The sequence below is a fragment of the Labrus mixtus genome, chromosome 10, assembly GCF_963584025.1.
Source record: "Labrus mixtus chromosome 10, fLabMix1.1, whole genome shotgun sequence".
NCBI lineage: Eukaryota > Metazoa > Chordata > Actinopteri > Labriformes > Labridae > Labrus > Labrus mixtus.
In genome coordinates, this window is record NC_083621.1 from 13,093,457 (window position 1) to 13,115,432 (window position 21,976).

The following is a 21,976-nucleotide window of genomic DNA, read 5'->3' on the forward strand; positions in this document are numbered from 1 at the left end:
GTGTTTGAGGTAACAGGTCGCCATGTCCTCGTGTGTGTCCCTTACACACCCCCACCTTGCAAGTTTGAAACACTTATAACCTCACAACATACAGACGGACTGGGGGTGGGAATCCTGTTTTTTTCCCCCTCGACAAATGACACCCTGACAGTTGGTAAAATGTTGGGGTCCCTGAACAGATTTCTCAGTTACAAAAATAAAATGTGTTGGAGTAGACAAAGACAGACATTTTTACATTCTACTTTTGAACCCCAATGAGAGCACTGACAAATGCCACCCCACCCCCTCTCCGTCTGTGCCATGATTGTTTTTTTCTCTCTAGAAATGTCATATACTTAAGAGGTGATAATTCTATATGGCACAAACAGACACTGGCTTCTTCCAAGTGTACATAGCATATAGGCTGACACAGATTGAGATGGTGCAACATGTCTTTGCATCACTCTAAATAGCCATGAGGGCTTCACTCATACTTTATGTACTCAGAGAGTCGATGGAAAACTTTGTTTCGAAATGGATGAGGAACTCAAAGACAATGCTCTAGAAGTAAAAATGAATGAATATAAACATATATATATATATATTTAGATGTTACATTTACTGCAGTGTAAGTGATGTGTGAAATATATAGAAAATCTCCTGTTTCTGTGTAGGTGTAAAAGCCTACATGCGGGAAACTGCATCAATAAACAGCACACCAAACCCCCTGAGAGCTGGTGTTAACATATTCAGTTTGGAAAGAGCAACAGCCAACAGATCATATGTTAAATACATATTTAAAAAATGCTGATTGACACCAGTTTCAGTAAATATATACTATTACTATATTATGAGCCTCATTCTCTAGATTTTTACATTCAAATATCCAACTGGAATGAAGCATACTTGTGTGTGTGCTTAAAAGGATAAGTAGAATAATTCACCAATTTTAAGGTTCAAAACTTGATGCACAACACAACTATAAGTGCCACTACAGTGGAGTACTTTCATTTTGTGATGTATTATAAATGTGTAGGTGGGTTTGCATCAGTTAAATGAGTAAACTTTTTTATACACCTCCACACAGACATATCCTCTTTTCCTGGAAGAAAACTAAACTGCACTTTTTCAGCCAGGCAGTTTTGTGATAGAGAGCAAATAATCTGTAAGCAGACACATTAAGAAAGCTCTCAGCACTACAACAATAGTCCCTTAGGCAGGACTACCATGCCTAATGATTTTATCTACCTGTGAGAAGGTAATCATACATGTATATATAAATAGAGATTCTCCTTTAGCAGCAAGTGACTTTTGAGTTAAAGGGTAAGTTCAACAAAAATGCAATAAAGCCAGACTCTGTCCCTTGTCTTTAGAAACAGCTAGCAATAGAGCCTCACCCCTAAACAGAAAATGTCCTTCATGTAAAGCAGGTCATCATAAAGCCTTTCATGGTGCGGTCTTTGGATTACAATGGAGGACATTGTTTTAGAAAAAAAGACTGAGCTTTTGATTTATTAAAATGTAAATCAAATTTCATTCAATTCTATTGTTTGTGGAGGCAGATGTTTTGGATATGAATATCTCAAAATCTGGTTGTATGAAACCACATGTCATTGCATTGCTACACAGCACTGGAGGCAAATAAAAAATATGGTTATGAAATAATTAATACTGTGTTCTCATGCAGAGACTGCTGTTTTGGCTACGCTACTGGAATTGCCTTATAATTGAACATGAAAGTATATGTCATTCTTTAAGAGTAGCAGAAGCGAGATCTGGAGATGGTATGATTCACAATGACAAAGTACAGATGTGTAAAGTGGTATTATGAGATGAACCTTGTCTGTGTTAAAACATTCTGTGTACACACTGCTGGGAATGGCGCTGTGCAGCATTTCCCTCAGTGCTGCTGATGATGGCTGAAAAATTAACTATAAAGATCTAATGAGAGAACGTAAAAGCTTATACTCAGAATTACATGATGAAATAAATGTGCAAATGACTCTACCATGTACAGTGGGCTACGTAATGCAACATGTGCACTCTAATGTGTTGACCTAAATTATTGTACAGATCATATTATGCCGCAGTTCAACTGTGCAAAATGTTACAAAAATGCACTTTCAAAGAGTCATTATTTACCATGTAATACATAAGACTGTAAGAATTACCATGTATTAAAGTCATGTTTTTACTAGATTACAATACATCAAATATAGCCATTCTAAGCTTAGGCAACATAAACATCATACTCAATACAAAAAATACTCAGTACAAAAAATTGGACTTGAATGGGAGCCAACTGTAAGTTAATTCTGCCTTAAAAAAAAAAATCAAAAATGGTCAGATTGGTGTTTTGACGTTATTGGCAATTTTTAAAATGATACTTTATGATAGAATAACTAAAACATGGCTATGACAGTAATTATTGAAAAGGTTCCAGTATAAAGTACCTTTTAGGGCGCCTATATTTGGTGTGTATATAAACGGATGATTTGAGGTGACAGTCAATGTGCACGCTAAGGGCTCAGGAGAATATTAATACTCACTCCACCTAAACATTGTTGTCAGACTCAGATGGCACATGCAGCTATGAGAGGGGTATAGCACTGTGTGGGGTTTGATAAGCATGCTTTATTTTTTGTGACTGGGGTAATGTGATGATAGTTGATGCTATAACTGTCTTTTTTTTTTGCACAGGATTCTGAATCAGAAACGTGCTAGGCCTATAAATAAATGGGTTACTGGGGTGGAAAGTATTAGCTTCAAATGTTTCTTTTTTCTCACCCTTTTAGTTTAAAAGATGGTGAGAGGTACAGGGAACCTTTTTCTGCCCTTCAAGGTCATAAGTCTGCTTGAGCATTTCTCTCTGTCTTTGTCGTAGATCACAACATTTTGTTTATCATCTTGTGTCATGCTCATAACTATGTGCCTTTTCTGCTTCAGGTCTTGTGCTGAGCAATGCCACTATATAGCCTTGAATACTGTGAGGTAATGAATGTAACACTTGCCAGTGTGTAAAGTGTATGCAGAGGAGGATCCAGGCAGAGGAGGATCCAGACAGATGAAGGCAGAGGTGGGACCGTTTCTTCACAGGTCTTTCACATGTAACAACCCAAAGCGTAGTCACTTCCTTAAACGGATCATGGAGAAATATAGAGAAAAAAAAAGAAAAGAAAACCCTGCTCTTCTGCAGCTTTGCTTTGACAAAACCAAAATAGGCTCCAGCTAGTAGGACGAGTGTTCGTCACAAACAAGCATCAGTATAACAGATGAAACATGGGTTTTCTTCTCTTTAAAGGGTGCTGAAATGTACACAAATAGCACTCCTGCAAACTAGAGTTGGCAAAACACTGTCACTGAAAATGTTTTGCAGTGTTTTGATTAATTGCCGTCTGTGTCTTTATGTGTGCTTGTACAGAAATAAGGTGTAGTTGCTAAATTGCTGCTGACATGTTGTGAAAAGTGTCTTTAGCTAGTGTACAGATATGAGCAACAAAGCCAAAATAACTCAGACGATACTTTATATATATATATAGTGTATGCAATTTTAAAAATATATATTAAATTACACTGAGTGTGAAAGTTTCCTCCAAATCCTCTAAAACAATGGTTATACAAAAATAATCTCTCTCTAAAGTGCTTTTTATTTTGTCTTTTCCATGAGCTTGATGCCCTCTCAGCTTTTATATTTCACCACATAGAAGGTTGTGTGCTTATTTCTTAAGATTTCTTGTATTTTGAAGAAAATTTCTTTCAACTGGACCCTTTTTGCTACTGAATTTAATGTATGAAACTTGAGACACCTTGTTTTCTCTTTCTGATGGCAGCTGCCCAATTGTTTACAATATATTATATCATAGAAATCAAACATATGATAATGAATGAAGAATTGGGCAAGGTAAAAAATATATATCATTTACAGGTACCTTTATTTATCTATAATATTGAAGTTTTATTTAAAACTACTTTATACTTTAACTTCCATATTTCAATGGGAAATCAAACACTTTGTGTCAGAACATTGTTTTTGAAGCTATAGTTAGATATTAATTAGATGTTATTTATTGTCTTGTGAAAAAAAACTACAAATAAGATGGCAAAGTAAAAATTTAAATTTAAATTAAAATGACTCTAACATGTTGCATATATGGAACGATCATAACACACGTCATTTTTTCTGCATAACGAGTACTTTTATTTTCAATACTTTGAGCATAATTTGCTGAAAATACTTCTGGACTTATAAAGTAGAATATTTTGACTTTGGTGTATTTCATCTTTTACCTTCAATAAAGCCTGTGAAATCTTCTTCCACTGTGAATATTGAATCAACTTCTGAGACTAGAGTGTTTCATCCTTTATAAATATTGGCTCATTAATAAAGGAATGGTGACACACATTGCTGTTTTGCACTATTTGTTATTGTATGTCAAAGTCATCATGTTCAGTTTTACAGAGGATGCAACTTTTAACATTATATTCTTCTTGTAAGAACTGTAATCCATGCTTGGATTAAAGGTAAAGGATTTTCAAAGTAAGATGCTCTTTAAATACAGATCATTGTAGAGCAATGCATGCTGACCCGTATACACGGAAAGAAAACTTGTTTATTTCGACTTCATTGCGACAATGAGGAAACTGTATCAAGCCCCGCTCTGATCCCCATCTTACGCAGTGTGCCAGGTGTGCTTTTAACTTTCAGAGGGGTCTGTTAGTCAAACAATGGGAGAGCATTAAAACATGCCAATAGAGGAGTATTAGTCAACAGACTGAGTCAATACACCCCACTGGGCTGCATGTCTACCTACAAACACAAGCAATTGCTTTAGAAGGCCTCGTCACTGGATAGAAACATCAATTACAGTAAATTACACCAAAACAGAGTGTAACACTTCAATTTGTTAAAGCTCCTGAGCTCTCTGAGCTGTTTTGGATGGAAGCAGAGCAGAGCACTGGAGTAAGATAACATTCAATAGCCCTGAGATACATTGCCCCATCAATCCTGGGTGGTGAATAGAGTGAGGGAGTTATTTACATTTTCATCCCTGGGACTTACTTCGAAAGCTTCTCTAAACACGGGGGACCAGATCAAATTATCCCTTTTCCTGTGCAGCCTAGTTTTTAAATGCACATTTCAAAATAAGAGCACTCTGTGGCAAACATGACTTTTAGAAACTGTATAATCACAACTGTGTGCCCACTTTTCTATGGGCACTAGGACTTTTATCAATTAAAATGTTTTTTTTTCTGTTTAGTTGGAGTTTATAAAGTTGAAAACATCCAACACGACAGGGATAAAGGCAATTTGTGTTTTATTAAGGCTTTTATTTCAAAGTCCTAGGACAGAGGTTGATAAATGCTGCACTAAGACGACATGACACAAAGGAAACAAAGGATAAAAACACCATTTTAGTTCACAGAATCTCTTTCCAGCAGATAAAAAACCCCCACAAATGACAGCCTACCAAAGGTAGCAACTCTGCTGTAAATGGAAAAAAAAAGAAAAGAATAAACGCCCAATTTCAACCAAACTTTGTAGTGCTTCAATGACTTCCCTTGCTATGGTTGATTATCCAGGAGGGGTGTTGGTTGCTGGGGACAGATGAAGATTTGGCTGTTTCGGGGAACATTTTGGGAGGGAGGGGGCTGGAGTAAATGAAAGACAAATGCGAGTAGTGCCCACTCAGCTATTTTCCCAGTCAAGATCAAAGGCACGCCGGACTGGCCGCTCCACGGGAAACTTGAGATGGGTCCTGCCTTTGTTTGCAGTTGCTAGGAGACCTGCAGAAGGCTGAAAGTGTTTGCAGTGGGGTACAACATCAAAACCATTTCCAATATAAATTTTTAAGACAGCCATGTATTTGTGTCCCGGGCTTTCCATTTACAGAGTACAAAAACTGACTCATCCCTCTGTTAGTCATGGCATCATTTCATTGGTGTTTGTTTAAAAAAGAAAAGTTGGTACAGGAAATTACACATGCACACTTTTCAAAAAGGCACTTGTCAGTAGATTGAACACTGTGTATAATATCAGTGCTTAAGCATTGCCATGTTGATGCACAAACCACAACCACCAAATAGCTGTAAAAGCAGGATTAATACAGTTTTGGCCCAGTGCACTAACACACAGCATGTAAACAACTTAAATATAGTTTGATATATTTATATGCCCAGCTTTGGCTTCACCAACGAAGCTAATTACAATGCTGCTATGTATTAATGGGCCCCATGATAGTAAGGGTGGCTAGACATGTGTCACAGAGAGCTCATTACATATCATTAGTTCAACACTCCAATAATGTCTACACCTGCTGAGCAGCAGATAATGACTTGGCCCCTGATATTTGCAGGACTATTGTCTACCGTGCAAAGCACCACCAGGAGGATAGGTGCACAGGCTGGAGAGCAGCAGGAAAACTGATAAAGCTATACAATAAGGGAGGATGCACACTGTTTTATTTGTTGTACGCTACAGTAAATGTGGCGCAGTAAAAAAGAACTCAGCATATGTTTGGTTTTTAACTGAAAGGGGAATAGTTTTTACTCATTAATTGAAAAATCATGGCAAGACTCTCATTAACCCACATTCCAACTATCTCTACAAACTGTTATTGTATTATAATACAAGTATAAATAAATACAAGGGAAATGCAAGACAAATACAAGTTTCATATGCAACTAAATGAACTCATTCCTCACCGTATGTATACATATAATGGACTTGTTAAATTCCTGGTTACTTGGTCAATGGAGTGGCTCTTGCTGTCCAAGTGTTACATAACACTGAACACAACATGCATGGATAACTTGACCTCAATCTTTCCCACTTAATTTGAGAGGAAAATCCAGATTTTAATAGTCTATAGGGCTAAATCTTGAATTTTACTCGTCTAAATAAACAAATTAAAAAGCAGGTAGAGTTGTGGTCGGATGCCAATTGATTTAAAGATATGTTTGTTAGTTATATTGATTCTGTCTTGTGACTAATGGGACACGTAAAAACTGCAATCGCCACAGAAGTGACCTTCGTGTCTGGAACGATGAAGATTAGAATCGTGCTGTGTCTGCCTTGTGTTTTCACTACTTGAGCCAACTGGCACAGCACTGGCGTCCTCTCCCGGGCTCCCAGTCTGCCATGATGACAATGGCAACCAGCTACCGCATGGCATGTAAAAATGACAAAGCAAGCCAAGGGATACTTGGAAGATGCAAGGATAATACAACACAACATGATCAATCGCTCTGTTAAGGAAACGGATTCCTGGACATTGCTATTGCTAGCCACTTTGCATTTCTAGGACATCAGCCTCTTCATCCAAGTTGGGCGTAGGCTACGGTTTCTTTCCAATGAGCTCTTAAAGAGGCAATTTCTAGATGTAAAGAGGAAATTAGGTTCTTTGAGCTTGTATCCTCCGATGGGTTGTATTTCTTCAGAAAGAAGTAAAAAATGGCCTACATTCAAGTGTGCCAGCTTAGTTGCTGTGTCCTGCCATAACCTGCTTAATTCAATATGTGTGCTAGAGCAGAGAGCAGGCAGTGTTCAGAAGGCAGACAGTGACATGACAAAACAGATTCAACATCTAAATATCTTTGTCCACAGCTGAGGAGGAGGGTTTGTCCTCTCCCTTCACAGCAACCAGATATCCATCATACTCCTTGCTCCCAAATCCTGCATGAAAAGTGTTTATTCTAGCTATACCAACATGTTTTTTTTTTTTTTTTTAAGACAGATTTGGATATGGATTTTAGAGGAATAATTACCAATATGGTGATTGATACAGTGAACTTTATAGATAAGGTGAGAATAAGTCTTTGGTTTAAGAACTGATTTTGCACCAATATGATAATGCAAAGGTACTGAGGAGGCTGCTTTCTTGAACAAATACTGGATTAAACAATAATAAACAATGTTTTACAAGTCAATAATGTCTGGTGAAACCTCTGTCCGTTTAACAAGATGTGATGCTACGTTACATCTCACAGACAGTGCGTAAAGTATTGTAAACGATGGAGTCCAAGAGGGCTCTGCTGGATAGTTTGATATTCTTAATCGCATTCTCGATCCTACAAAAAGTTATCGTATTTGTGTGTTTAAGAAAGCACAGAAGCCGATACAGATATATCTTTGGACATCGGCCATGCACAACTTGATCCAAACTTTGACTGGTGTGCATGAAAAGCAGTTGCTTTAACTGAAGCTGATTTATCACTGAAAATAACTTGAATTAGTTTTTGATTGAGAATGACTTTGTTTCATTTGGTGGCCACCTTCCCCTCAGTGGTGTAATTCACTATCAACACAGACTCATATCTGGTCCACTTTGTTTGCCAAATCTCCGTCTGCACTCGTGACTTAACTGCCGGCAGGCTGCTACTCAGTAGGGCTCAGAAACTTGTTTGATTAAACTATTTTGATTTTTTTTTACTATTTTACGATACAATATTTATCTGAAAACTATTGTTCGTTGTTTCCTTTTTCTGCAAAGAGCTATAACGCAATTAATAAATCATCTCTGAAAGAATTGATGAATAATAAAGACTTTTGTAGCCATCAGAAGTTGCATACATAACAAGCATGGAAATGGAAATAGAAAAGCCTTGAAAGGATCGGTTTAAAGTTGATGCCTCATCTGATGATCATTAATGCTAACTAAGGAAATTTAGACTTTTTTGATATTTCATCCGCTAATGTTTTGATTTCAATGGACAGTTTGCAGGGTTGTTTTATAAATTCCAACAAATTGACATAACATGACAACAGTAAAATACACATAAAGCTTTAGTTTATTTTTCTGAAAGATATCTGTGCACCACTTAAAACTATGAGTTTGTTGTGTGTGTGTGTGTTCTTCTTCAAAGCCTTGACAGGTCTGAATGATAAGTTAGCACAGTAGCCCTGTAGACGCTTCCCTAAACAGTTCACCTCTGTTTTGGGGATGACTGCTGCCTGAACTCTGTACCCCCACTGAGACAATAAAACGGTTGGATGACTATGGGACTAGCAGAAAGGCCGACAGTTTATAACTCCAGAGAGGCGAAGCTATACAGCCCGTGTGAAGATAAAGATTTAGTAACGCTGAGAGATTGGAATTCTCTCGGCCTGAGGTCAGACGGCCAACGTTACCTTTCTACATTCCCCCGAGGGCGTACACAGAGGAGACACATCGGGCAGGAGCTGGACCTAACAGCTTGAGACAAAGGAGGCGACACAGTCAATCAGAGGACTCATCATTCCAGCCCATAATTGCTTACTAAGATTGTAAATGGGATTTACTATCTTTAGTGAGGAGAACATTGAAGGCAGGCTCCTGCATTCACTTTGCTGCAACCTTTTAGAGCTAGACATAAGGATGTAGGGAATTAAACCTGTCTAAGTTATCTAACTGAACAAGACGTTGTTTTCACATTCAATATACAAAAACATCAACAGGTCTTTACAGTTTTTGGTGGTACTTATTTGAAGTTCATTTGAAGAAAAGAGAAAAAAAAAAAAAATTCCTTACACAGTAACCGTGCTAAATGTTTTGATCTTTTTGATAATAAACACAATTTTGTAGATCTTCAAAAGTAAGAGTTGAGTCATTCATTTTAGAGAGAGATAGGCTTAGTGTTTTTTTTCCACAAGGAACTGTGTACAAATGGCAGCATCCCTTTAACAGTAGAGACAGTAGCTTTGTTTAGTTTTTTTTTTTTTTTTAAGAAACAAACGTGAGACTTAAAGACACTCTATCAGAATTTATCCTGACACATTTCTAAACTGTTGTAAGAAAAACAAAGTCCCAAAGATTAAATTTAACATCATGTACACATTTAACTTTTATTTTTGTTAAAAAGCAACCCATACCATACATGTATGACAAGCATTATGTAAAGTGTGACTGGTACATTATGATATAGGAGTACTTTAAAAGTCTTGATCTTTTCACAGTCTCAGAAAGCACTGTTATTGGAGAGGATTTGCTCTGAGATTCCCTTTTCATTCTAACGGCATTAAAAAGCGTAAAGACTGGAAGACAGAGGAGAGAGGCTGACGTCACAGACCAAGAGTCACCCGCCGTGTGTTCGGCGTCTCCGAGTAAAGACTTATCTGCAAAGAGGTTCGGACGGACAATGTGGGTGGACAGGGCGTGAAACTACTATCATCATCAGTTCTGAATGAAAAAAAGAAAACATATCTTCCACAAAAAAGGAGGCTCATTCCAATTCAGCTGCGTTGTTAGGACAACGAGAACCATCCCTCAGATGATTAGTTCCACTTCAAAAGAATTTACTTTCCGCGGTGGAAACGTCCCCCTTTTGTGTCCTTACACAGGGTTTTCTCAGCCCCAAAGAAGAATCGTATGTTTAGTCAGCCTGTTTATTATTCCTTCTGTTCACACTACAATTGTATTAAATAAATAGAGAACTGCTAACAAAGGCCTATTAGCTCATAAACATGTCTCAGTACACACAAAAAGGCTAAATCACAGTCTGTGCATAAGAATTAAGATACTCTAAATGCAGGGCTAGGCTTAAACTACATTAGTGGAGACATGCTGCCAACTCAGAATGTCTTGTTACTGACATCATGAAACATGCATGTTAGGTTGCACATTTGTTCTCTGACTGGGGATTTGTTGTGTGGCTTCATTTAAAATTTGAGAGGAGATGCATGTTGAAAAGCAGCAGCAGTAGTCGGGTGGTGATGCTCTGAAGAAGCAGTAGCTGTTTAATTCAAAGGGATGAACGGTCTTTGCTTGATCCCGTCTGATAAGCAACATGTCCAGTACCACTGATAGAGAGGATCTTTGTAACAGCTGAAAATAGCACTCTTTAAATAAAATCAAATCAAAATGACACATGCAATGCGAATAAACATGCAATTTAGGAATTTTACTTCTGAAATGGATTTAAATCAAAATACCAAAAACACCCTCAAAAGTTGATTAAATGTGATTAATCTTACCAAGATGGTGTAAATTACATTCAAATTAATGTGACTATTAATGTGCGATTAGAGCAGCGAGATCAAAGAGAGTTACAGCAGTTAGCTTGAACGTTAACCCGACTTCCTTGAGATTTTAATGACACGACTTGAATGCTAAAGAGGCTCAGCTGAAGATAAGCAGACATCTTGCCTGAATCAAAATCCCAAAGAGGGTGGAGAGAAGCATGGTGAACACACCTAAACACAGATGAGTGGAATCAGGATGAAAAGCAGCACGCAATTGGCAGCTGTGACATCCGGGTTACTTTTATTGGATTTTCTTCTTCTTCTATTTTGAAGCTGAAGCTCCAAATGAGCCAGTAACGGAAATATGTTTGCAGGCCTTTAGGCAACGCGCAAACAGTCGAGCAACAATAAGAACAGTTTAGTTTTTTAACAAATAATCTGCTTGTATAGGAAGAAACCTAACTATGTAAGCTCCTATAACATTTCTCATGTTGTCTCTTTTTTACTGCATGTGGCTTGTTTTTATAAAATTCTTCAGCTGAAAACTTTTGCTTGATTAAAAAGAAATGCCTCACACCACTTCAGTCATACCAGTGGTCCACTCCTGCCTGCTCTGTCTTTGATGGCTGTATGTTCCAGTATGAATATTGACTGGAAGCGTGCCTGGTGTGGCTCACGAGTATCTATCCTTCCCTTCATTATCAGTGATGAGCCTCCTTGTGACCTACAGTATATTAATATGCTCAGCAGAAAGACGCCTCTTGGCACAGGACACGCCAGCAGCAGCCCTTTAATGTTAGCAGCTGTCAAAGCTTTGATTTCTGACTGATGAGTAAGGTTGGTGCAATAACAGATCGACACTACTGGTCATCTCAGCCCCTTTCCAAAAAACAGGAAACTTATCCTTTAACAGTGCACAGCAGCCCTGCTTCTCAGACTCCAGCAGCTACCACATCATCCATTTGACACCAGGTAAAATAAGAGCCTCAAGGCTACAAATGTACAGAATAAACCTTACAGATGTAACATGTATTGACTGAGCAGGGGGGTGGCAAACAGGCGGGAAGAAAGTTTCTTTTTCTGTCCACAAACCAGGATAAAAGAGAGAAACTGAGGAGCGGTTGTTTATCTACAGTACTTTGTACAAGTTCGGCTCTTTTTCTGTCAGGCTGAGTGCTTTCCACAAAATCCTTTTCTGATGAAACTCTTTAAAGAGACGCTGATGCATCGTTAGGGTCATTTTTGTGGCATTGCTTTGTAGTGCTGTTGAGTTGTGTTGTATACCTAGGTGTTTGTAAAAGAATGCAATTCAGTCAAGTCAAATTCATACAGTATCTATCATTAGGGACACAGAAAAAAAACATTACAACACAATCAAGCAGCACCACAAACCCCCCATCTGATTATAAAGTTACACTAATTATACTTTAAGCCCCCTTACTTAGCATCCATTTGACATAAGCAATCTTTTAAAAACAGGTTTATGGGGCGCTGGTGGTCTAGCGGTTAGTTTGTGCGCCCCGTGTACAGAGGCTGAAGCCCTCCAAGCGTACAGCCTGGGTTTTAATTCGACCTGTGGCTCCTTTTTCAGCATTTCATTACCCACTCTGCCTCACCAATTTCTGGCGCTATCCACTGTCCTGTCTCTACAATAAAAGGCATAACAACACACTTTAGAGTTGTTGTACTACCGTGAGTTTTTTTCCGATTCGTAACCAAACTAATCCTATAGTCTTGTAGTATAAAATACTCAAATAAACAGAAAACAAAAACATAGTAAAACACAGTTCTAGTCAAACAGGCGACAAGAGAGCTGTGGTTGTTGGCAAAAACTCTACTAATCACATCAAAATGTAACACTTCAAAATATCACATCTGCAGCAGCACTGAGATGTATTTCAAAGTACTTTTAAAGTACTCGTGTATATGCTGCTCTAAATGCTAAAAATTGTGTCAAATTGTAAGGAATTGGCATTAAAGTTCCCAAACACACATACAGCTTTCTTCCTCTGTCACAACAACTTAGGTAAATGACTTGTTTTCTTTAGATTAAATTCTCTGTCATTTCAAAAAGGTTAATAGACGTACAGCGGTGCCTTTACTGTTTTGGTACTTGACTGCATTAGTTTTAGTCAATTTAATAGAAAATCAAACAAAGTGGGCCTTGCAGGTAAAACTTTGTGATGGGCTAATGTTGGTTCACCCTCTCACTTTTCCTGCACACAGGGAGGTCTTTCATATCAATCAGAGTAAATATACACCTGCTCAATCTATTGAAATCCAGTACAGCTGAACCACCATAACTTCGACTTTTACGTCGTCTGTTATGTTTGGGATTTTTAGATTTGGGCTACATTTTTCCACATTACAGGTGTTACCAGTGATGGTGCTTTATAAGAGGACACACCTTTAGACCATAACCGCCATTCACTAAGACCTTAGTAATGAACGTGCAACCAAATGTTCAAATAACCAACAAAAAACAAAACAAATCCAACCTTTTGAAGGTAGAACTTGTGGCAGATCGGTTTTTACTGGATTGTGATACAATGTTCAGAAGTGGCAAAAATCAAAGTGGCCACTGAGTGTAAATTAAGAACTCAAAGACGAAAATGGTACTTCTGAAGTAAGACACACAAGAAATGTTAAAATGTGCAATTATTTTACTCCTTTTCAAATAAATGAGGACAGGCTGATTTGGAAAAAAAAAGAACTTAACCAACTGCAACTAATTGCTCCTTTCATCTATCCAATTAAAAGCATTATTTTAATCCAAGTAGTCTATTTCTTGTTGTGATAGCTCGTCACAGCCTTTTAATCGGCATAAAAATGTCAGTATTGCATATTAATTCGGCATTGACAGAGATGTCATTTACACAACTGATTTTAACCCGATCCCACCATGATGGAGCCTAATTGACATGTTGTGTTGGCAAAGCTAGCCGCTAACTGCTAACGTTTTCAATCCATACCCACTCAGGTGTGTATGTGTGAGACAGGGTGTGAGGAAGTTGTTAAAATGGTGCTGAGGATCAATAGGATGTTGTTGTTAGCGAGAGACCTTTCAGGGGAAACATCAGTAAAGGTGCAATCACAAGTTGTCATGTGTGATGTTTGTGAAATGCATCTGGAACGTCTCTCCCTGCAGCAGCCTGTATAAACAGTCAGCAGCGACGGCTCGGCTCCGCAGCACTTTTTTTTTTTCCTGTGATGAAACAGCTCAGTTGCATGAGGTAATCTCACCCTTACCCAAATGAGATGGTAATGCCTTCACTCAGGGAATTCAGCAGCACCTAGAAGAAGGCTGTGCAGCTCAAATGGGACTAATAATAGAGCGTGCGTTCTCTTAACTCGGAATCTATATTATACGCTTCAAAAATGAGATCAACTATATGGGTCAGTGGGATTTCTGGGAGAGAAAAAAAAAAGAACAGAAAGCAGCTACAGAAAGAAAATATGCTCCGCTGACAACAGATCTGAGGAATGCAGAAGCTAATAAGAAAATTATTTGGGCAGAGCAACAGCTCAGAAGTTTAATTAACAGAGCTGGTTTTTAACTGATTGAAAGGGAATACATGTCCACACTCATGTGCATGCAAGCCTAATTATTTTCAACCCCTTGATTGTCTAAATAGGCTTTATAAATAAAAGCACAAGTGACTTGAAAATGTTCAAAGGGTCTGATTTTAGAAATGGAAATGATCAAAGAGCAGTCTTTCAAAACTCGTGTGATCCGTGAGCTAGAATACACGGGGACTTCAGTCATCCATGCTGCTGTGGCCTAGGTTTCATTTTAACTTTGGAGGAGACAAACACACACACACACACATTCCTACTCCAACCCCCAACATCTGGCTTTCTCAGAGGACAATAAAGACATTTATTAGCCTCCATCTTTGCTGCCCACTAATTGAACTGAACTTATAAAAACAGAATCAATAAATACCTTAGATCAGATTTGTAGTAAATGGATTTGCTCTAATGCAATGTACATGCTTCCTGGTTGGTGGATTTTACAGTATACTTAAGAAGCAGCAAACCCTATTTATTAAGGAGATGAATAATAAAACATGTTTAGATAATTATGTCAGTGCCTTCGCGTCGCCTCTGGCATCGTGTTCACATGAGGGTGTATAACCAACAGCCCACGTTGGCTCCTGATCCATTTTTATGTTACTGGCTGTTATCTTTACTTAGTGTGTTGATTAAAGGAAGTATATGTACAACATTTCAAAACCCATGCAGAGACAAAGCACAGTTTGGTACTAAGCTGCAGAAAGGGAGTGGCTTCTGTCCTCCCTGTCTGTCTCCTTGGCATTATTCATGGCCCCTCAGACGTGATACATTCTGAATTAAGTTAATGTACAGAGCATAGTTAATTATATGTTTGATCAAGTGGGAATAATACAAGTCAAATACAGTACATGCATGGTTTTAAGTGATTCATTTATAGCTTAGTGCTGCTGGTGCTCTTAAAAGTTTTGTATATTGTCCAGTTGCAAAGAAAACGTACTATTCTGCTGTTAACTCTTCCTTCCTCTTAACTTATGTTCAGAAATCCAACTTCTTTGGCTAGTTGATTTATCTTTCAAAGTAGGGTGGGGGTTGTGTTTTTGTTTTATTGAAGACATTGCATTTCCAAGGGAATGTTCTGTTTTGTTTCAGATTCATATTTCTGAGCACACCCCAGTTACACAGATGGATTGCATAAATATGTCAATTACATAACCAAAGAAATTCAATGTCACTCACAACAGCAGCAGTCCACATAATCTATCAGACACCGGCACAGAGGACACATGCTAATTACCTCAGCAATGCAGATCCTACTTTTATAATGGACCTGAAGGAAATACAGTATACATAACACTATAACACCCTGTTGGTGCGTAAAGGATGGATCTTCGATCCCCTGGCTCTTTCCTGACACTCAGAACACTGCATTATTCCCTGCGGACTAAAATAGATGCAGTCAGTGCTGCCTTGTTCTTTTTGAAAGTCATCTGTGGAAGGTGCAAACTTCACAGGATTATAAGTCAGCAGTGAGACTGGCAAAGCACTGATCCGAGGACAAAATGACTGCAGCTGGTTTTGATGGTAAATGTGCACAAGCACCTGCATACACAGCTACACAGACACACACATTGTACATTCTATTAGCATATCATAGTATAGGTTCATTAAAGTCCATTAAATAATGTCTTATTGATTATGAAAAATGTAAAAAAGACAATCTATTATTTTCCTTTGCCTCTTTTAAATCCTGCACCTGTGCTCCTCAAAGACAAGTTAGGGGCAAATTATTCTCTCTCATGCACCTTGTGCTTTTGTTAGCTTGTAGCTAATGATCAAATACTTCCTTCAGCAGGTCTTTAACCTCAAAGGGACCTTAATGACACTTTGGCCAATTTAGATTCTTTATTGATGACTGTAAATTAATAAAGCAACAATAGGTTGCCCATCACTTCTTCCTGTTGCCATGTGTCATGCACTTTAGGGTCACACACACACACAACACCAAATTACATTTGTCGCCTCCATTAATGTCACAGCTTTAAAGCAACATATCATCACAGTGTGGAGCTTGGTTTAACTGTAATTGAAAAGGCCCAAGGGGAATTCCTAGGTTGTGTGGGGGGCCCCTTTAACCCCCGCTACCCTACATCCATCATTGTGGAGTTAGGCCCTGGGGTGTTCTTGTAACGCTGAAGGTTAACAGTGAGATCGCCGTCGTCCTCACTCACAGCCTTTAATATAGGACTCTAGAGCTGCTGCAAACAGTAGAAATCAGCTAAAAAAAAAACTACATACAGCATCATGTCAAGCACATATTAAATTGACGGCCACATACCAAGGAGACAAGCTTGATCCCGTCAACACATCCGTGTTCAGCGAATGGATGGACTTCAAAAGGCATGTGATCAGAAACAGAATCCTTCCTTCAGATGTGGAGTTCACAGGCTTGATTACACAGCCGCCTTGCAATGCATACTGCAACAGATAAAATTAAACACTCGCGATTACTCACTGCTTTGAAACACCCTGGACCATGATCAATGTGATCCCCTTTTTTAAGTTCAACCTCAAACGACAGAGATTTTTGAAATCATACAAAGAAAGTGTTATTTTAATGCTGTATCTCACAACAGAAAACAAATTGTTTCTAATGAAATGTGATAGTTTTGAGAGACAGAAAAGACAAATTTAGGCACTTAGAGTCTCTTTATAGTGTTTTTTTTTGTAAAATCTAAGGCATTGTGCTCTTTAGGCGTCATGATCAAAGCCTTTTTAACATTTCCTAACAAACGCTTCAAATGCATCCTGTAAAATGCGAATCATTACGCAGAGGCTCAAAGACGTAACTGATCATTTCTCAGAGATCACATTCTGTGAAGGAGCACAGATGAAGATAAAGGCAGGCATGAATTCCTGCTCAAATGTGCACATTTAAACATATTCATGTGGCTCTTCACATACATGAAAGCTAGCAGCTGCCCTTGCCATCAAGCGGAGGACATTAAGGCTCAGCCTGGTTGATCTCTGATGACAAGGGTCTGGAGGAGGGATTAGAAAAACAGGGACCAGAGTTATGGTCATTCCCTTAAAAGGAAGGCATTGCGTGTCATAGGCCTGAAGCTTGCAGGAGTTGAAAGATCTTTAAAGGTATATTCTCACCCCGCACAACCTACTATAACTCCCTTAAAACCCTTGAAAGCATATATTTTAGGCAATGTGTACTTTTAAAATATCATTTAATTTCCTTTCAATTGCAGCAGGCCATAACAAATTCTGCAGGTCATGTCTAAGAGCTTTCAATTTGTTGTTTTCTCTTCCCCCCCAATAAAATTAACAGTGTCACCAGCTCATAGGAGACCTTTAAAGACCCCATGATATCTCAGAGACTGGCTCATCCAAAACTGTCAAAATATCTGTTATGTAAGGCATGGATAATACATGAAAAAAAGACGCCTTTTGAGAACCATCCGCAGGGGTAGATTGCAATGCATCAAAAGACAAATATGCATTAGATATGAGGATGGGCGGGGCCTTTCTCGCCATCTTGCTGCGTATTGGCTGTCGAGCGATACTCAGTTTTTTGGCGAATTTGACAACAATAGTTGGAGAGCTGAGTGTTGGAGGGGCTTGGGCTTAAGTTGACAGAGGAGCGACCGTTGGGGAGAGTGAATAGGAGCCCGGTTTAATAAGCCTGGGTACAGGCTGGACTACACAGGGGGCTGGCACCGCTGAAATACTCCAGCGGAGATTAAGACTGGGAAGAAATATAAAGGATGAATCTGGTAAGATCATAAAAAGTACATCACTGGATTTGTAAACACACCAAACACGTGCATATAATTATGAAGATTGCATTGTCTTACATAAGAGCCCTGCTTCTGATGGCGTGTATTGAAGCCTATTAATTGTCAAGCTGTCAAATTAACACAGACTCAGACAAGAAACAGATTACCTTACTGATGTATTCATTTCACTCTTTTGTTTCATCTTATTGACAATTGGATTATATAGTGTTCAATCTTCTACATTAGAATCAACCTTTCTTCATTGTTACAGTTGCCCTCATTATGCAGTTCTAGCATCATTGGTGCCTTGATGCCAAACCCTTCAGTAGCTTCTGTTCTGCAACTGGAAAGTAAAGAATTAAAGCAGCAGTGCAGCTGCATCCAGTTTAGCATGTGTGGTGGCAGTCCTCCATGGAGAAAGCAGCCGAGTAAAGGGAAAGCCGATATGAGTCAAGTTGAATGCATGTTTGGAGGGGAGATTCTGGCGGAGGACACCTACTGACCATGGCTGCACACTGGCGGAGATTAGGGGGCCATCAGAAGGAGCCACAGAGGGTGAAGATAGCCAGGAGCTGCAGGGGAAGAGATAGATGAGACGCAGGAACAAGAGGACCTGGCGGAAAAATAAGGGGGAGGAGGGGGCACAGAGGGGTTGGATGAAAAGAAAGCAGGTTGGGGAGCCACAGAACCATTGGCCTGACCTGGGGAGGATGGGGGGGCTAAAGCCAGAGATCCAATTAAAACCACACTCAGTCGGTCAGAGTCAACGCTGACACAACCCGAGCGGTAACGCCTATACTCGGGAAAGTACAGAAGCCGCCGAGTTACGCAAGATGTCACGAATGGTTATGATGATGCATAAAACCAAAGAGCTGGTGTGACAAAGCAGCCCACCCCACTGGTACACAGCTGGGGTGCCACCCAAGCATGGCATAACAACCATCTACTGGAGCTGGCGAAAATAGCGATCCAACAGATCCCGAGGTGAAATGGATTTATTTACATTAAATTGATGTAGAAGACTTTCAAAATGGCGCCTGCGCTTGTTGCCAGGCAGAGAGAACAAGAGTAAAGATGGCGGTACACAAGTGGCAAACTGGGAAGTAGAGGTCTAATCATTTGTGATTACCAACAGCGGGGAGGAGGGGAGGGTGTGGCGGGGTTCAATGATTATGGAATATCACTAGGGCTTGGTCGAAAACACACAAAAAAAGACCTCGTACTGTAATCAGAAAGGGATGATTTTGACGTTACCCTATGGAAAAGCAGTTATTCCATATTCAGATACAGGGGCTGCCTAAGCAGGAATAATATTTAATGACCTCCATGTTTTCTAATAGGAAACATATATTATTTTGATAAATAAAAGGACAAATGAGGACAAAGTGGTGGTGCATAGTAGGGTTTAGAAATTAAGACTAGAGGAAGAAAACCCATAGCAATGATGATATTAAAAACAATGACACTGTTACAACATCAAAAATGTTTAATGTTTGAACAGTGTCGTTGTTTGTGGTGTATTGAAATGGTGGCAATACAAGAGAAAGACATTTGATCAGTCATTGCATCACTACAGTGACCGATCAAAGCCAAACCAGTTCACCTCACGTTTGGTGAAGAAAATGACACTTCACTACTTTTAAAACATCAACCGATGAATCTAAGGTTGTTTCACACTACTTATAAATCAATTATCAAACAGTACCAGTAACAGTCAAGGATGTACCGGCCACATGTTAAATGTCTTCTTGCAACCCTTAAGGACAAGCAAGTGCAGAAAATGAATAAACAGAAAGATGATTCACATTTTTCAAAGTGGTTGATGTCTTGTAAAAATTTGAATCTGAAATTAACTGCGGTCAAACTCAGGAGGGATTTGCAAAATGCACCATCAAAAAATATCTCACTCTCCCCTAAGATGCATACCCATGAGTGCTATGTGCAACAGTCAGTACTGCACTTTAAACCAGCATGCAGAAAAAAAGTCGGAAACAAGTTCATCATAGCTCTGCACCGTTTCAAGAACAATTACAAATAGGCACTTACTTTGCATGTTTCACTCTGAAAATATGATGGAGGATAAAAACTGTTTGGAGAAATGTTGTTTTTTTTTAATCATTTTTGAAAGTCTACATGTCATTAAAGGCATCTCTTGCTTTTATTTATTCATTCAAATAGCTTTAGAATAAAAGGAATGATGACCAAAGTTCTCTCCACTTAAATAGAAACTAGTGTGGATAAAGACAATTTCCACAGGAAATGACAATGTCTTCTAATAGAGTCTTCACCCCATGTTTTTGTAGCCATCTAGACAACTTCCCCTCCATCAAATCCTCTCACTGGAATATAGGAGATCACTGTTAGAGCTAGTTAGCTGTCAGATCACTATACGAATGTGTTTCAAAGAAATGTAAAATTAATGCACTTTTGACCTGATTTCCTTTTGAAATGTATGGAGCAAATTGGAATATATATAATGGCAGTCATCATCGGCATGTTTAATGATATAAAATGCTGACATACAGGTACAAAGCAGGGAGCTTGTGCTTCTGGCAGTGGAGCAGAGGCTTTTCTTCCCCCTATTACCTTATTCATCATAATTGTGACCCATCTGACCTCCACAGTAATCAGTCTACTGCAGGACGATGGCAGACTTCACTGTCATCTTCTTCACCATTATATGTCCCATTCACTATACTTCAGCCTGGTTTTCAATCACTGTAATTATTTTGTTAGAGAGGTGTATATTTTTTGAGAGAGCTGAGAATGAGCTGTTTGGAAATAATAACTCTCTATATTAGTTTTAACTCTGAACAAGGATGAGTGTTGAAACTTCAAGTTCTGCCGGGAAAATAGGCTTCAAACACAGCTTACCCCCCACCCCCACCCCAAATAATGAGGCGTTTGTTCAATTTTGCATTCCTGAAGGTATGAAAAACAAGCAGTGAACAAATATGTCAGAGAGAAAGTAGATGAAGCGTAGAAAACATTTAACTATTTGCACCAGTGTGTGCATCCAAAAAAGAAAAACTAACATCTCTCTTTGAGCTTTTTTTTTTTCTCTTTACAACTTTTTCAACTTTTTTTTCAATTACCAAATGAAACAGAATGGCACATATCTGTTCCCTGAGAGAGGAGCTGTGATTTTTTAAACTGTGAAATCCTGCAAATCTATTTACTCAGAATCAAAGAGAGGAGCTCAACAGTCTTTCCATGTAGACACCTTTATGAAGAAAATAAAAGAGTTCTGTTTGTGGCGTGAATAGAATCAGGGTCGCATTAATAGAGTGTTCAGTTATTCAAATTCGGACAATACAATATTGTTCAGGGCTACTGGGTACTATTTCTGTGTGGAGCTAGCTTACTTTCAAGGTGAGACGTTTTAGGCATGCATGCATGTTTGACAGAGGGACAGAAATCAAATGAAATACAAAAAAAGATTAATTGGATATAAAAAAATAAGCGAAACTTGACTTTGATTGGAAGCAAAGGCACATACTAATTGAAAGACAGAGTGCGCGTGACCCTTTGGCTAATACACCTGTATCCCTGAAACGCACGCGCTCATGACGCAGTTCGAAAAAACTAACATCTGATTGAAGAAGCCGACGCTCTTAAAGAGGAATGTTAACTTAGAGAATAAGCATGAAAATGTAGCCAGATGTAGGATTTCCCCCCTCATGTTTGCGTTCACTTGCAGAAGATAAACCTCAATGAAAGTAGTGAAATAATAAAAGTGTTAAAGGCCTGGCCGGTCACT

At 38.8% G+C, this 21,976-nt stretch overlaps 1 protein-coding gene and 1 long non-coding RNA gene across 6 annotated transcripts in view; both read right to left on the bottom strand.

Moving 5' to 3' along the window:
* adgrg4a (adhesion G protein-coupled receptor G4a) overlaps positions 1 to 21,976 on the bottom strand; it is a 382,000-nt gene that overhangs the window by 185,468 nt on the left and 174,556 nt on the right. The gene's annotated exons all lie outside the window — the stretch shown is intronic.
* LOC132982108 (uncharacterized) overlaps positions 1 to 21,976 on the bottom strand; it is a 97,960-nt gene that overhangs the window by 4,242 nt on the left and 71,742 nt on the right. For all 5 annotated transcript variants that reach the window (XR_009674672.1, XR_009674673.1, XR_009674670.1 and 2 more), the window contains exons 3-4: positions 18,720 to 18,829; positions 16,767 to 16,906 (exon numbers count right to left, since the gene is read on the bottom strand). This is a non-coding gene — a long non-coding RNA (uncharacterized LOC132982108). The remainder of the gene's footprint in view (positions 1 to 16,766; positions 16,907 to 18,719; positions 18,830 to 21,976) is intronic.